Genomic DNA, 15,533 nt, shown 5'->3' with positions numbered 1-15,533 from the left:
ACCCAGCAGGGTGGGAACCACCATCTGACAGCACGGGAGCTATGGTGCCACTGCCCACCACCAGCAACACCAGGGTGCAGAGTGACAGCAGTGAGCAGTGCTTGCCAGGCAGGAGCCATTTGCAGCCCCCCATGCTGAGCTCCGGCTGTCTGCCTGGCTGTGGCTCACAGTCTCTGGCCACAGTGGCCAGCACTGACCTGCATTCAAAAGGTGCTGGGACAAGATGACAGCCAAGTTCAAGTGCCTAACACCACTCCTGGAGGTGGCTTCAGTGAGGAAGGGTCTGCTTCTACACCAGATCTATGAAAATCCTAACTTTTTTGATCAGAAATACGGGGTTGATTCATTCACCACGTAGACTTGTACACTGTAAAATGCAGTATATACAATGAAAAGAAATTCATTTTGAAAGGAGAGGTTAACTTTGGGGCACTGAGTACTTGAATGATTGAGTCCCTGTCCTTATTTGAGTTATTTTTAATAATCCTAAGCAAATGCAAACTGACCTGACCTCAATCTGGAAATTAAACACTTTCAACTACTTGAATGTTCATGTAGCTTTATTTTTTCCTAAGATGGCCAAGTTCTTTGAGACTACTCATCAGGGTCTGCTTTCATCTAGGAGGTTGTAAAAATACAACTATGGAACTTCATTGACTTTCGTTACTTTCATAATTTTACCAGTTCCTCCTTGATGATTTATTTGCTCAGTCTTGCTTTTATTGAAATCAGTGGAATTTTGCCATTGATTTTTTCAATGGAAGAAAGATCTAGCTCCTAATAGCTAAACTTAATGTGTGGTAGTAGCTTTTTATGACAGTGATACATCATTAAAATAACAAAATAAAAACCATTTGGATATTCTCAGCGACCTGGCATAGTATGGCAACTTCTTTATTTTATTTTATGTCAGCTAGCTATTGAACATTTTTATATCTGGCCTAAAGAGTAATTAGATTATCATTAGCTTTCTGAGAACAGCATGTTTTCCCCAATAATGCTTGCTCTCTGTTTCTAAACATATTTTTTTTTAAATTCAGTGCAGTGGAATCCTTTTTCTGCCCATGGTAATATTAATTTTGAGACATTTCTGTAATTTGCAGTATGAATATGTTGCAGTATGAATTGCAGTTTTCTTGGGGTGACGATTCTTGTTGGATTCATAGCCAAACACTGTGGTGGTGTTTGTTGTAAATTGTATTAGTTTGGAATTATTAAGCCCTGGAAATGTGAGGTGTGATATCCTGGTCAGGTAAGTGCAAGTTATGAATGAAACGCCTTAGTATTCATCTTAATTTAAAGAGACATTCAGGGAATGTCTCTCTCATAATGCTGGTGGCACTTAATTTACACTGGAATTTTTAGGAGCAAGGAGCAATTAATGTTATTAATTTAAAAGACTAAACAGTGTTGTAGTCTACAGTGTTATAAAGGCCTCTTTAAGAATTCTTGATACATGGCAAGTAACACTTAATATTACATTTTAAAGACAGGCCATTAAATGCAACTACTACCTAGTACCTTCATCGCACATGTACATGCACACACACGCACCCTTCCCCTGCCCACCTCAAAACCTGTCTGTCTTAAGCTCAATACTCACTTTGTTGACTTTTTGAAGCTAGTTTAGCAATGGCCAAAAGTATCTGGAGCAAAAATGGGTTGCTTAGCAACATGCTTGGGTCTAGGAGTGTTGGAGAATGGGTCAGTGATTAACAATTATGTACAATCAAGGTTAAAAATGCAGGGCCGTCTGCACCATTACTGCCCTGACAACTAGAATATTTCAGCATTACGGTGCCACAATTTATGGTAGGTGTTAGCAAATTTATAGCAGTTTGTAGTTTTGACCTAGTGGACATGATTATTTAGGAGCTTAGTTTTATGAAATAAAGTGAATGCTATTTTCAAATCGGTAAATTACCAAAAAGGATCAAATAACTGTCTGCTGAGTGATACAAGAGCGATTTATATTTTTAATACGTTTCTTCTCAAGTCCTTGATCCTTCAAATGTTTATAAAAATACCCAACTGCTATGAATGGTCTGTGCAAGAGAGTAAAAACTTTCTATCATTAAGGGTTTGCAGAATCGGGCACTAAAGCAGTGGAAGGAATACGCATCTTTTACTTAGGCACCTAAATTAATATAAGCTTGTTATTCAGCCAAACAAGAAGACAATGCAGTGTGAATTTGATGGATCGGTTTTCGGAGCCTGATTTTTTGCCAACAAACAGATTTTCTTTAGTTCTTTGCAATTCTTCTTCTGTAACTGAAACTGTTTGTGGCAATTTTTCTTTTTTGTAGTCATTTTTCTTCCTTCTTCCTTCCCAGAGTAGAGAAGAAGACTTTTTTTTTTAATGATTCCTCTGAATGAAAGCTGTAGTACTTATTCTTTCTGCTGGTACCCACAGTAGAGGCATACATCCTTAAAATGGACCTGCATCTCTTAGACTTTTTTTTTATAACTCTGGCAAAGCAGTGTTTATTTCATTGCCAAGAATAATGTATTTTAATCACGTAATCAATTTTTAAAGATCTTTACCTATTTGCATTTTTGTTTAATTAACCCTCCCCCTCATTGTCATGCCAAATTTCTGAAGTAAGAATCAACTGCACATTCTTGTGGCAGGTCAAATGAACTATTTATGGGAGTCTTAATTGGAGGTGATTTATATCCCTAAGCACTAGTGTTTTATCATTGTCTGAAATAGTCATGGGCAAGTGGGCGGTGCTTTTTCTTCAGTCAACTTGACCCTTATCTCTACTCCAGCCTAGCAAGATTCTTAATCACACTTTTTTTTTTTTTTTTAATGCTTCTGTCTAGTATGATTGAGCACTCTACTCATCAGCCATCTTTGGTTAAAGAGCACACCAGCTCAAATATCTCCTTTTATGAGAATAGGAGTTATGGTCCTTTAAAAATAGTTCCCTTTTCTATTTCAGTTAAATATTAATATTTATAATACCTACTGTGGTTTTTCTACTTATCGTGCACTGGGCAACATGGTAGAGTGTGTGTAGATTTACAGGCACCTCCAGTAGCACACAGCAGTTATTTGTATGTACAGAGTAGTGCTGCACACAATGTTTTTTTTTTCAGGCTCATAGTACAGGAAATAAAGACCACCTTATTTGGTTAAATCTACGGGAAAAATATAGGTAGGTGGAATATAATTACTTAACTCCGGTATCCCTGCCAGATTTAACAGCTCCATTTATTGCAAGAAGTGCAAAGAGATTTTTATTGAACACATACTCAGGAGTGAAATGGCTGCTTGAGCTGTTCAGTAGTTCCTCCTGTTGGGTTGCTGGAGCATTAATTTAGTGTGCAGTCAGAGCATTGTCTTCTGAACTGCCAATATTGCCTCTTGAAGAACTTTTTAGTGTTTTCTCAGTGTGTGGTGACTAGACCCAACCCCGGCTAACTTTCAGTGATTTGAGGCATGCAACTAGTGAGGATGGAGAAAGTGAGACTGATGGCAGGGAACTCTCGTGTCTACTCAGGAAAGTAGAACTGGATGAACAGCAGCTTTTTTGCTTATGTTATTTCTGATCCCGTATTTCATTAATTTCTTTTCATGTTGAAAGGTCCCATATATTCCATTTTTAAAAAATGTTTTATTGTTATACATAACGTATTTAGCCCAGTTTGGGCTGGATTGAAAGTAGTGCTCTCAGGCATGTTAAAGATAAAATGGGCATTCATTTTAAACAGCTGCAGGGCTGCAATACAAGTTGAATAAAAGCAGCAACATTCCAGGCATAGGTTTTTCCTTCTCTAACTTGGTGGCACAAATTCTTGTGGTACAAGTTCTATAACCTAGCTTATCATTCGGATGATGATTTGTATTGCAGTAATGTCCAGGAGGCTCGGTCATAGATGTAGGCCCCTGTTGTGCTTGGCACTACATACACAGAACTGTAAGATGGTCACAATCCTAAAGAGATAGTAGTCTAATTGAAGAGCGGGATAGCAAGGAAACTGTGGGAACTAATCTGTTTTGGTTGTCATAGGGCCACATGGCTTTTCACATATATATATGTGTGTGCTTAACTCTCCTGCTTTTTGCATTAATTCTGTGTTGGGTAATTACTTGGCACAGCAGAATGAGGTCTGGATTCTCTAGAATGAAGTGGGATCTTGCAGGTCCAAGTTGGTAGTGGTAGTAGCAACATGTGTACAGTGAAAAGTCATGCAGTAACTGGGTGGGTTAAGACTAAGGGCAAAACCCCACAGACTCCTGCATGTGAGTACATACAGAACTTGCATGAGCAGAACTGGTGATCCCCATGGGGGTAGTAGCTGCACAAGTATATTTACAGGCATAACTGTTTAGAGGATTGGGCCCTAACAACCTTCACTCTGAAACCTTGGCTGTGTCCGTCTTGGTAAGCGTGTATAGTCAGTTCTCACACAGTTACTGAATTCACTGGAAATGCAGGGGTAGAAGAGAATCCAGAATTCTCTATTACATTTTCTATTAGATTTGTATATAACAACAATCTGATGTTACTATATACAAGATTGATAATCTAATCATTCCTTTCCTTGCACAGCAGGGATAGCAACAGCTTGTTGCTATTTATGTAGGCAGCATAAAACAATAACCTCTTTAAACCCCACGTATGAACATAAAACCTAACAGCCAGTACCAAGTAATGGAGACCAAAGAAAAACAGCAGAGGAAAAATATAACTGAAACAAACAAATGCATTATTGCTTGAAGTAGTTGCCCTATTCACTATTTTATCACCTTGCGCTGTGGTACCAATGTAATCTTCTTAGCTTGTATCTTCTGATGCTTAATTAACATTAAATATATTCAACAAAGACATAAGGGCTTGTGTTGAATTTTTATGTGTCTCTAGTAGCAAATGTCCCATCTGTCACTCTAGCCTCTGTGATCTTCTTTGCTAGTGACTTTGTATTGTACTGTAACTCCCTCTCCTAAAAGTTGCAGTGTTGCCTACCACTGTTTCATTATATAATTGTCCCTTCATCAGCCAAGGAGCTTCACAAAGTTCAGCAGTTTTTGGTTTTTTGTTTTTGTTTTTTGTTGTTGTTGTTAGTGTCGCCTCCTGCTACTGTTCAGGTTGGGGAATCCAGATTGCCAGGCTGAGCGTGCCAGTTTTCCTGCTGGTACAATATACTGTGGCTACCTGACAACTACCTGATTGTCACTCTGCCCCCTGCATGGGGATGCCTTATGGTCGGGTATTTTAGTTTTTGAGCTTGGGCAGAAACATTAGGAGCCACTAATGTTGGGCTCTGTGTTTTTGTTTTGTTTTTTTCTCTTCCCAATGACGTGTGTTATGCAGCATCCTCTTATATAGTGTGGTATCTCCTCCGCAAAAAAACGCCTCTACTAGCATGGATCAATGGTTTTCGAACTGCCTAAAGTCATGGAACCCTTTAAACCGCTTCTCCTGCTGTGGAATCCCTGCCTATACCCTAAGGACTGATGCAGTCGGGCGACTCCTAGCCTGTTCTGCCGTTACTCCCAATCTCTTTGTGGAACCTCTGATAACCTACTGCGGAGTTCTGCAGAACAAAGCTTGAAAAACCACTGGCTTGGATAATATGGACTAGCTCATATAAAAGCTTCCCCTGAATATAATGTTTTTATGAATCCATTATTTTTTTCCATTACTTGTCAGCCTTTTGGAAATACAGTAGGTTGCTAAGTGTTCTTTCCTTCCCTGAGTCGCATTCAAATGCTAATCATAAACCAGAGCTTTGAGCCCAAATCTCTCTTCTCATGGGGAAAAAATTGCCCTCAAATGGGCATGTCCATATGCTACAAAAGCAGCATATTCTGACAGTGACTTATGTCAAATATATGTAATATTTTGACACTGGCCCTATGCAGGGGTCCTCTGTGGAGATTCATCTTTATGTGCTTTGCAAGTTGTCATTGTCAGGTGAGGAGGGGATGTGCAACCCCTATCCCTTGACTTTCAGGTTCCGACATAGAAAACCTGAAAAAATAGCTTTTTTGGGGAGTTTGGAAATATGCCAGAGATGATGATACCAAAAGCTTAGTCCTGTGGTCTGTACTGGTAAAAAAACCAAACAAACCAACAAATAAACAAACAAACAAACCCAAAACTGACAACCTGTAGTAACAAAAAAAACCAAACCAAAAAAAAAACATTTGCAGATGTTCTGTGGTACAGTTCAGTAAAGGAAATGTATGCCTTTAGCTTTTTCTTTTAACTCCAGATATCCTATATTAAAATATAGAGGGTGATTAAATTAAAACTTGGATGTTAGTTTAAATTTTTTTATTTTTAAGCTTCCATTTCAGTTTTAAGGAGGTTTAAAAAAATCTTAATTGTATTATAATTTGGTTTGTCAAAGAATAATTGCTAGGAATGAGGTAGAAAACTAATTTAAATACAGCACATGTAGTGGAGAATCCAATTTTCAGAAATCAGTAGAAATGTAATTGGAGTCATTAGTGTTGGCTTCAATAATTAAGAGTCAAGTTTTTGCTGATTTAGTCTTGGAAAGCTAATTGGTGATGAAGGAAGTGGAGAAAATGATCTTTCACTTGCTGTGAGATTGGTAGGTTTCTAGACCTGCAGCGCATGGCATAGGCTTTGTGCAAAATTGTTTGCAGGAATATCTCCCTAGGATTCTGTATCTTTTGTTCCTATCTGAATTTCTAAATCCATTTTCTTTTTTGTTTCTTAACCACAAAGAACATGAAGCAACAAGTTCTTGGGTGCTTGATGGATTCTTTTGCCCCAGTAGACTTTACACATAAGACGTGATTAGCCAGTTAATCATGTCTTAACTTTAAACCTGGCCATATGTTCGTGCAGTTAATGACACAATAAAACAGTGAACCGCAAAGTTATTACATAAAATATGTGTAAAAACTTGTTGACTGGTTCCCATCACACCTTAAATTGAATGTGTGGCTAGGCCAATCGGCTGGTGGACCAGAGCTGCTCAAGGGTGGCATGGAGCCAAGTCTAGAAGTTTTGATCTTCTGATTGCTGCTCTCAGCCGCAGGGGTGCATTGGAGCCCTTGACTCTGCACCCCAAGGTTGGGGGTGCCAATCTGCTTACTGGTGCTCCCAGCCTCAGGGGTGTACCCAAGGCAAAGGCCCTGATTGATTGATTGATTGATTTTTTTTTTTTCCCCTCTCCCTGTCCAAGCTGGGTGTGCTGCTCAGCTGACTGCCACTCCCAGCCTTCAGGGTTCACCAGAGCTCTTGACCTTGATGTGCTCCTGAGGCTGCCAGCACCGATCAGCTGGCTGGTGCTCCAAGCCAAGGGCATCAGGCACTACATGCAAGAGGTGCTCAGGATCATGTTCTCAAGCTCCCCCTGCACCATGGTAGTGCCTCCTGTCGTGCATGGGTAGCATGGCAGGAGGTGTGATTTGTTGGGATCACAGCTCGGATCCTACTGTCCCTTTTCATGGAACTTCTGACAAGGGCCTTTTTGCCAGCTGTTAGGCAGCACAGGAGGAATGTAACATGCCCTGCCCTGGTGAACAGCAATGATACAGCAGGGTGGCAGGCTAGGTGAAGAGCTGGTTCTGCTAGTTCTGTACTGTCTCTGCAGTAATCTACTTATGAGGGCTGGGTTGGGAAATTCAAGAAGATACCTTTGATTCAGCAGTTTCACACTGCAGAAGCTATTGAAATGATGCTGAGGCTAGGGCTATGTTTTCAGTCTTCCCTAGACTAAAATGGCCCCTGGCAGCTCCTGAATAGTGCTGCACCAGCACAGGAGTGAATTTGTTTCAGATTTATAATAGCAAATTGCCTTTGAATTTATCCATAAACTGTATCCATGAAACAGATCACTGACTGTGAAACGACGCATGCTAGTCTTTTTGGATATAATTATCTTCCAAAAGCTAGGATGTTGTTTGTCTGTTATCACTGCAATTTAACCAAGACATTAAGTATTCTTTTGTTGTATGAAGACAAGTCAGCATATCAGGGTCTGTCTACCCACCAAGTGTAGTGCCATGCAGAGATACCCGAGTTCTGTCTGAGCTAGCTGGGTACCAAGAGCAGTGCAACTCCATTAATGCAGTGCTTTGCCTGGGCTAGCCTGCCCTGCTTTCTGCACAGACATAAGGAATGCTTCACTCTTGCAGCTGTTCTGCTTCTGGTTCAGAGCTAGCTTGCATTTCTGCATTCCTCTGCATTCTGCTGTATACAACTACCTGGAAAGGCTAGCATGCCTGTGAAACATTGGGCCTGTTTTATTTGATGATAATTCTGTCTTTGCCTGTTTTTCCGAAGCTGTGGAAGGCCTTGTGTAATTAGCATTCTTTTTTTTTCATGAAGGCCCAGCAAATCACATCCTCTGCCCCCTGTAGTGATCATTGGCTTCAGGGAAGACAGTCAGGCATGAATGAGAAGAACTAAACAAGATTTACTAAGGAATGTAGGAAATATTCTGTACTTAGACTAAGTTGTGCTGCATTTGTTTTTCTGTAAATTCATTTTACTTGGCACTGGTTGGAAGCCACGATCCAGTACGGAGGTTAAAAACGGGGTGTCTTAACCTTGGTCATGCCTTTTTTTGGAAGTGAATACAAGCTGTTGGAGTATAATGCTTTTAATCAGGACAGCTCTCCTGTGAAGTTGCAAATATCCCCACTTTGCCTTGCAGCTACGTTTCTGCAGCGTCTTCCTGCAGGAGAAGGGTCCTAGAGGAAGGGACCTCCAGAGGTCTAGTCCAACCCCTCTATCTGAAGTAACTTTAGTCTTCCTGGGCCTGATCTAATTCTGGTTGGATGCATAGGATTCTGAGCTTTTCCTGAGAGGCACTTTGAGTACTCCTCACTCTCCCCTACAGCAGAGGGTGTTTGACACCTCAAGGAATGTTTACACGACTTCTATGCCAAGGCCAGAAGTTTTGCTGTGAAGGAGGATGCCCTACCCTTTTATTCCCACTGCCAATGCCAACTTGGGGAATTAAGTTACAGTAGCCACCTTCAATCAGCCCTGTATGCATTCCCAAAGCTGCTCCCAGGCCCTTTATTGTGGGTGTGCTTGCTGGCACACACATGGCATGGCTATAAGGTGGCTCAGTTGCCTGAGATCCAGGATTTGGGGCCTGCAGAGTTGGCCAGGTGCACTCTCTAAGACGGGTCCTTAGACCCCTAATCACTCTGGCCATGCCTGTAAGTAATGCCGGGGGGAAAAAACAGTATGACCACTCTGACTACTTCTGTATTAATCACCACGTGCAGCTAGTGCCCAAAGCAAAGCCTAGTGCCTGCCCCAAGATGGTATATTGAAAATAAAATACATTGTAGTTCTTGATCATGTTTTCAAAGCCAGAAAATCTTTGGATGGTTGGAACAAATTTGGCTATTAAGCATTCACAGAAAAAAATCACTGACTACCATCTTGTTCTGATTATGTCTACCTTTTGCCTCCAAAAGCCTGTAAAATTTTGCACTCAACTTATGTGCAGGGTTGACATATAATTAGGCCCCTGCAGTCTTGACTTTTGTACCTGTGGTATTTTTATTCATGCAATGAAGATACCAGGCCAGAATTATTTTCAGTGGAGTTTTTATTTTAGTATTTTTAATGCATTTAACCCTTTCCTTGGTTATTTGGATTCAAACCTGAAAATGTGGTGTTGACTTGTGTGTGGTGTTAACGTACGACTGGAACAGTATGGTGGGCTGGTAGTGAAGTGTTTAATTTTTTTGGGTGGGAGAGCATTTTATCTTTGCTTAGTTATCAACTTTATTTTTAAAGGTATTTGTTAACAAAACATCTGCTGATAAACTTTTTTTCTGACCCAGGGGAAGGTCTTCAACTTGCTGAGCTACTTACTTGTTCCTGCCTGACGGAGGCAAGGTTTCTATCTAGAAAGATGGGATATATTTGGGTTACTGCAGACCCCTTAGGATGCTTTTTTGCTGATGGATTTTGCATTGGGCTGGTTAGCCCCTGCATGTTTATGCCATGTGAGGGGAGTGAGAAGGGTGCACTGAGAGATCTTCTCATGTAATTCCTCCTTTCCCTCTCCTGCTCCAGCTTTGTTCTTGTAACACTTCCATAGATGAGGCAGGTTTAAATGGCTGATTTACTTGGTCACTTACCAGTGGGCCAGGCCTTCTGATGAATTGGGACCAGTTGCTGAAGGGAGACGTCTGGGGAAGCTTCTGTGGGTTGGCAGCCTGAGAAACTGCTAGGATCCTGTGGGAGTCGGGCAGGATGTGGCATTTCTCTCAGAGCAGCACAATAGCAAGTGAGAGAATTGATCTGACCCTTCATTTCATGTGGCTTTTCACCTTTAAAATGGAGATGGAATTTTCAATAGCCCGTAGCATGGTGAACAGCTACAAACTGGAAATGGCTCTCTTTTGGAAAAGGATCTAAATTCAGAACCTTGCACATGATGCAAATGTTTGCATTTAATAGAGATGAGCAACTCTGCCTTTAAAAATGCGTTTTGTATCTTTGCAAAAGCACCTTCCTCCAGTTTCCATGGTAAGTGCTCCTTCATAATTGAATAACAGTCAGAAATAGTTACATAAAACACAAGCAGAATGCCAGACCTAAACTGAAGACTGCTCCTGTCAGCACTATATTTATGTACTTTTGCTCTCTACTTACAGTAAAATCCATTGGTGGCACCAAGAGACTTGGCAGCGCAGTGTTTTAATGCATTAGATAACCAGAGGGGCATGGCTGAGTAAAATGGACCTTGGTGGTCTCTTAGCACAGACCTCCCCCCTTTTCTCTCACTCCCCCGACTTACTTGCAAGCAATAAATGTTTGTGCATGCTGCTCCCGATTTTAGGTTTAGGTGAATTAAGCTAAACTGCCTAAACCTGAGTCAGGTTCTGCAAATGTTTGTTCACACCCATCATGTTTTCCAGTACAAGGCAGGGGTCCCTGAAACCTTAACATGATGGTCTCAGTTAGAAGAGATGGTGGGCCCAGCTGGAAATGTAATAAGTGACAGTGAGCTGTGTTAGTTTGGATCTGCCACTGTGACCATCCCATTCTCCTGCCCTTATTCCACAAAGGCCTTGGCCCAGGTTTCTGATATCAAGTGCTGGCACATGGATTTCATGGGAGTTGCAGATCCTTGATGTTTCTCACTTTTATCACTGCTAGTTGCGATATTTATCATTGCTAGTTGCGATATAAAACTGGTGAAATGGGAGTGTGCAAAGACCTATATCCACATGGGCCCATAATTTTGATGTGACTGGAGATGTATATAATATGCATACTAGGTTTTAAATTAACAGTCCCAAGGAAATTCATCATTCAGGCTGTTTTTTCCTTCAACTTGCCCAGAGCATTTAGCTATTGCAGCACATATGGCATATACGATTACCCTCTGTTCTGAGACCCGTCTGGTACTAGCAGGAATGATCTGAGCTAAGTTCCGAGTGGCAGACATAACTCTCAATTTTCTCACTTAAAAAATTATGGCTTTTTTTTTTCTCCTTTCTCTATTATTAGGGTGGGTAGGAAACAAAAACCACTCTGCATGTGGGGCTTAAACCGTACCACTGCCATTGCATATGGGGACCAAACTGTGGGGGTGTCTCTCTCTTTTGGCTTGTGCAACAGATGTGTCTTTTTGTCTAAGGATTTGTTTTTGTCTAAGGATTTGTTTGATCACTTTGCAAGTACCCTCACCAGCTAGTCTTGAAAAAAAACTGCCACACTGCCTAGTAATAAGACTCTTAAAAATGTACCCACATCCAAGGTTTAGAGAAGTGGTTTTCAACCTTTTTAAACTCAAGGCATCCATCCTTAGAGGTGTTTTGTTAGACTCAAGGCACACCTTGGAAAATGCCAGCTTTTAGTTGTTACTCTTTTTGACTACAGAAATATAGTAGGGCAATTCTTCTGTTGCAAAGAACTCAGACCACAACAGAGCGGACTGTTTTACACCTGTGGCTTCCTATTTGAAATCTTTGGGTTTATTGTGAGAATCATGTTTGCAGACCTAACAGTGTTAACATTGTGTGGTACTCTGTGGCACCCTTGACAGGATCTCAAGGCACCTTGGTTGAGGATCATTGGTTTAGAGAGAAGCCTTTGAAGCATATGTCCCTTCACCATCCCCTGCTGGTAGTGGGAAGAAAGTCATTGGGTTTCCTTCTGGCTGCTGCTCCAGACTCCGCATCTTCAGTAGCAAGTATCTGAATAGTAGAGTTAGGGACACAAGCTGCTTTAAATGATCAGAACCTGGTTTAAACCTGTAACAGTACAGAAGTTCAGTGCACATAAACCAGTTTCAAAATGGCCAAAACTGGTTTAAGGTAAACCTGGTTGAATGTAGTATCAGACTTAACTGATTTTAGGTCAAACCAGTTTATACAACTTCTGTCCCAGACCCCTTCCTGGTTTAAGCTAAATCAGTCCCCCAGCCTCCCAGCATGCTTTGCAGCCATGCTGTCTGCTGGAGCAGAGCAGGGCTGGCCTTGCCTCTCTGCTCTCTAGCCTGAGCAGTGAGAGCTGGCTGACAAGGGAGTAGGTGAGGGAAACCTGGCTGGTGCAGCCTGGTCTGCCTGGCAGGGGCTGCAGACTCTTCCCTGCTGGAGTGGAGAGGGCAGGGGGTATGGACCAGCAGGCTCAAGGGGAGGGGGATGAAACTCCCGTGTCCCACCCACGTGGGACCCCAGCCCAGGTCTGTGCAGCTATCTCCCTCCACTGGCTGCTGTAACAGTGGGGGACGTGGCCAGAGCCAGCCCAGGCAGTGCCCCCCACTTTTGCCTGAAGCACTGCCTGGGCTGGCTCTAGGCATGGCCCCTGTGGTGTGAGCATCTGGGGAGGGGAGGGGGCAAGCCAGGCAGACCCTGGCTGGGGTCCCTGTGCTGATGGGAGAGAGCGGGGGCAGGTGTTAATCGCCCTTCTGCCCCCCTCCACCTGAGGTGCTGCCCTGGCCAGTGTCTGGCCATGTGCCCCCCCCCCCCTCCCCGGGGCAAACCTGGCAAGGGCTGCTTCTCCCTTTCCCCCTCCAGGTACACCCCAGCTGGGCTCCTTGCAGGCCTGGGTAGGTTTTAAACCCCTGGTCAGTCATACTCAGTGGCCTGCCAGGGCCTGGCCCTGCCCCCTTCCCCTCCAGCTCAGCTTCCCTTCAGCCTTGCTGCTGCTGCCAAAAGGAAGGGAGGGCTTGTTCTAGCGCCCCCCGGCTTCTGGCCTCAGCCACTGCAGGCATGTTTCTGCGTTTCTGGAATTGAAAGGGAATGTCTATTCACTTGCAAATTGGTTCAGTCGATGCAGATTAGACTAGCCTGTAAAGACTGAATCAGTTCAAGCTTGGGATTTTTGAATGACTGTATTTATCCTACGTATCTAATAAATATGAAGCTTCACTGCACTTTTGCTGCTGGGAGACTGAAGGAGGTTTAGGTATCGCCTTCTGAAAGGCTTAAGGGTTGGGCGGGTTGGGGATATGGGAAAGTTGAGATGTATCTCCAGTACTGTAACCCACCTATTGCTTCCCTTTCACCTATGTTTTTTTTTGGGGGGGGGAGCTGCAGGGGCAAGGGAAGAATGGCTGTCCCCATAGCTGCAGTCTCTGGGCTTTCTCAGTAAAAGGATTTACATTCTTGACTTCCTTTGGTGCCCACAGTGTTGTGAGTAATAGTTGTACCTAGGAGCAGCAGAGGTACAAGAGCTGTCTGTTTAGTAGGTTTTGAAAAGACATCAGTACATTGGTTCATGTTCAGATGGTTGTTTGCATAGCCATAAGGATAGAAACAGAGTTATTTTAAATGAAAGCTTAAGTTTTGCTGAAATGGATGGCACATGTGTTGCACCCTCTAGGGAAAGCGTTTCCCTTGCCATGAGTGAGTGGTTTTTCAAGCTCTGCTTACCCAGAAGCTGTTAATGCAACATGAAGGCATAAAATTCATATTGTAACGATTAATCATCCATCCCTAATATTTTCCACTTGTAAATTGCCAGTGCTAACAGATACATATTGTTGCAACTGAATAGATAGATGATCCTTGCCAGGAATCGATGATTTGTTATGTTTGACTGACTGCAGTACTCTGGGAGCCTCACGCCTGGTATTTAAATCTAACTGCAATGATAAATTTAACAGAAAGTTTCCAATTATTAGTAACAAGTGACAGTGAGGTGTGTTAGTAGGAAAGGCATTATATTGTCATGGAACAATCCAGGCAAGTGTCAGATATTTTTCAGTCCCAAGAGTAGAATAAATTTGGTCAGTATGTGCCTTTCAGTGAGTAGATTATCTGTATTGTGGGCCATAGACACAGAAATCTCAGTATTAGTCAAGAGTTTTGGTTGACTTTTTAAAAATATGTCTTGGTTAACAATATTTTGTGGAGGTAACCTAAAAGAGGGATTTTGTGCACCCTGGTTTGTCCAGGCCAAGGAGCTGTGAGTATCCCATGATCACAGCATTACAGAAGCTACTCTTACCCTGCTTGTGGTGAGCAACCTTTTTAGACTCAACAGAATCCTTGGAGACTGCCAGTCCTTAGTTTTAACTCATTTTTGACTAAGGAAAAGTAATAGGGCAATTTTTTTCAGTCGCAAAGAACTCGGAAAGATCACACAACGGGTCGGCACAGTTTTTAACGCAATGAATTCCTGTTTGAAATCTCTGGGTTTATCTTGTGAATCTTGTTTGCACACCTAACAATGTTATTAATGTTGTATGTCACCCTTGAAGGATCTTAGGGCACCCCAGGATGCCACAACACCCTGAGAATTGCTAGTTTGCATCTTACTTTAAATAACTTACAAAGTACAGTCTGCAAAAAATTCGGGTAGTCTTGATCAATCTGATATTTCTTTTAGTAGCTGGACTTCCATTACAAAATGTGTATTCTACTGTGGCAAGGTGACTTCTGTTATAGTTTTTGGAGTAAGTTAAGGGAGCTAATACTCTGATGAATAAAACAAGGAGTCCCATAAAGGAGCTTTCTCAATTTGGGGATTTCAGTGTTCCTCTTTGCAATATGAAATCTGAGCTCTTTTGGAAAATGCAGTAAAATTGTGAAACCTAAAGAGACGGATCAGTTCAAGGGGGCTTTACTGCTGATCATAAAACATTAAAATAAGCCACAGTGATTTGGAGATTAATGCAGAATCCATGTTATGAAGGCAGGACCCCAGCATTATCTCATCGAAGTTGACGGTAGTCCGCTGAAATGCAAGCATTCAACTACATGGCGCTCATGGCAAAATTTGGGCTGCTGTTTGCAAACATAGGGATCCTTCCTGTGCTGATCAGTGGTGCGCTCCTGTGACTTGTCCCTAATGCCTTTATTCACATGGGGTTTTCTCTATAAACCGCTTTGGTTGTCAGTTCTGTATGAGTAACATTGTTCTCGATAATGCTGGTTGTGGACTAAGGCTTTTACCTGAGTAGGACTGGCAGAATCTGGCTGCAAATATGGAATAGTGTTGGGTTATTTCTGCAGTGTTTAAGCTGCTTTTTCATTCTTCTTGCGATTGAAAGAAGTTGGTTTGTACTCCCTCTATCATGGATTAGTTGCTATTATGGAGGATTTAATTACTCTTATGACC

The 15,533-nt window shown here is 42.1% G+C and overlaps 1 protein-coding gene across 6 annotated transcripts in view; it reads left to right on the top strand.

The window, feature by feature from the left end:
* TIAM1 (TIAM Rac1 associated GEF 1) overlaps positions 1-15,533 on the top strand; it is a 270,454-nt gene that overhangs the window by 45,116 nt on the left and 209,805 nt on the right. The window lies entirely within an intron of this gene.

The sequence above is a fragment of the Alligator mississippiensis genome, chromosome 1, assembly GCF_030867095.1.
Source record: "Alligator mississippiensis isolate rAllMis1 chromosome 1, rAllMis1, whole genome shotgun sequence".
In the NCBI taxonomy this organism is placed as follows: Eukaryota; Metazoa; Chordata; order Crocodylia; family Alligatoridae; genus Alligator; species Alligator mississippiensis.
Note: the sequence above shows the minus strand (reverse complement) of the source record. Positions and strands in the feature narration are given on the sequence as shown.